The sequence below is a fragment of the Octodon degus genome, unplaced genomic scaffold (genome assembly GCF_000260255.1).
Source record: "Octodon degus isolate 3935 unplaced genomic scaffold, OctDeg1.0 scaffold00102, whole genome shotgun sequence".
NCBI lineage: Eukaryota > Metazoa > Chordata > Mammalia > Rodentia > Octodontidae > Octodon > Octodon degus.
The window spans coordinates 6637152-6639015 of NW_004524678.1; positions in this window are offsets into that span (position 1 = coordinate 6637152).

Sequence of the window (1864 nt, forward strand, 5' to 3'; positions counted from 1 at the left end):
GTGGCCATGACTCATCTAGAAGGCTGACAATGACAAAGGATCTACAAGGTTCTGTACATGGTTTCAGAGTAAATCTTGAGGGGATTTGACTGACCTTGTCAGATACAAAAGTTGCATTTTTAGTTATATGGGTCTTACTTTAACTTGCTCTTAACCATCTAGCAGAAAATTATAACCATGAGGTATAAAAAGTAATAGCGTTTTATTTTTAATTCTAAAAATTTAATTTGTTTTTGCTTTATGTTCTCTATTTGCTTGCTTTGATTTTTTTATATTTTCAAAATTTTCATATTATTTGTCATTTTTCATTAAGGTATTTGGGCTGGCAAGATAGCTCAGCAGTCTAAGCACCTGTTTAGGAAAGTGAAAGGACTGGGTTTGATCCTTGGCACCACATGCTGCACTGCCTGGGGTGGGATGGGGGTGGGGTAGGGGTGGGGTTGGGGGTGGAAATTGGGGGATGGGAGGCCATGCACTGAGCTGGCTACCGAGTCCAGGTGTGGTGGCACATGCTTGTAATTCCAGTGCTGGTGAGGCTGAAAACAGGAGGATCACTATGAGTCTGAGCTGCGTAGTGAGAGCCTGTACCAAATACATTAAAAAAAAATTGCTGTGTGCTAGTGCATTTGAAATTGTTGTTAAGTTATTCCTATACTTGTTTCATTTTAATGGGTTTTTTTGGGGGGAGGGGCATTCAAGTTGAATTGTTTGTAGAATGGTGATTTTGAACTAGTAATTTGACTGTATTAATTCAATCATGAATTTAGTTTTTGTCAATATACTCTTTTTTCCCTTTTGAATTTCTTATAACTTTATTTTCCAATTTTGTTTTTTTTCCATAATTTTATTGATAAACAAATAGCAATGAGACAGTTTCAAATAAAATTGGTAGGACAGTTTCGATAATTACCACATTGCATACATTCCTCCCAGTGGTTAATTGATGTACAAGATGCGGACATGATATCCCATCTACAAACACCATTAGAACAAATCACTCTATTCATTAAGAGATTGTAACTATATATCTATCCTAACCACTTTGAATACACAGATACAAAATGGACATTCATCTGTATCTCCTTTTTTTGTTAAGTTCCATTATTTGAATATTATAGGTATGTAAACTCAGCAAAATATTCTAAAAGAGTCCAGTAGCCCATAATACTATTGAGTCTTCTGCTTGACTGGCAATGTTAGAAATTGTTGACCTGAGTCCCCTACAGCTCAACGTAACACCATGGCTTTACTTCTTATACATCGTTTTTATACTTTTCTGCTGCATCGTTAAGACCAAGGTAAAGCAGGACCTATGCAACAAGAGTTGTAGCTTTTTGGTCTGATAAGGTCAGTGAAATCCCCTTAGGATTTATCCTGAGATCCTGTACCTCAGATTGTAGAACCTTTGTCAATGTCAGCCATGTGGATGAGTCATGGCCATTGCTTGGCCAATGTGCTCTCTGAAAGCCTGAGAGAATGTTTTCTCTCCATGTGACTCTTCTTAGGTACACTCTACATCATCCTGACTAACTATATATACTTATACTGTGAACTAAGCAACTGCACTGCAGATGGTAATCTGTAATCATAGTTTCATGCTTGGAGTGCCTGTCATTCTGGTCTTCTGAATATGGGCTGCTTGTCACGACATGCCAGTTGCTGCTATGAAGTCTCTCGGGTAGATGGTTCTTCAAGAAGAAGGGGGTGGTGAATGAAAGCAAGAGACAGAAAAAGGAATATTGTGGGACTGTCCTGCTTCAAGGTTGTATATGGTGAGATTTTTGGACTTACGTGTAAACATAAGATGTATATAATTCTTTATGCCTATTTTTAAAATATTTTCTAATTTTTAAATGTTTTTTAT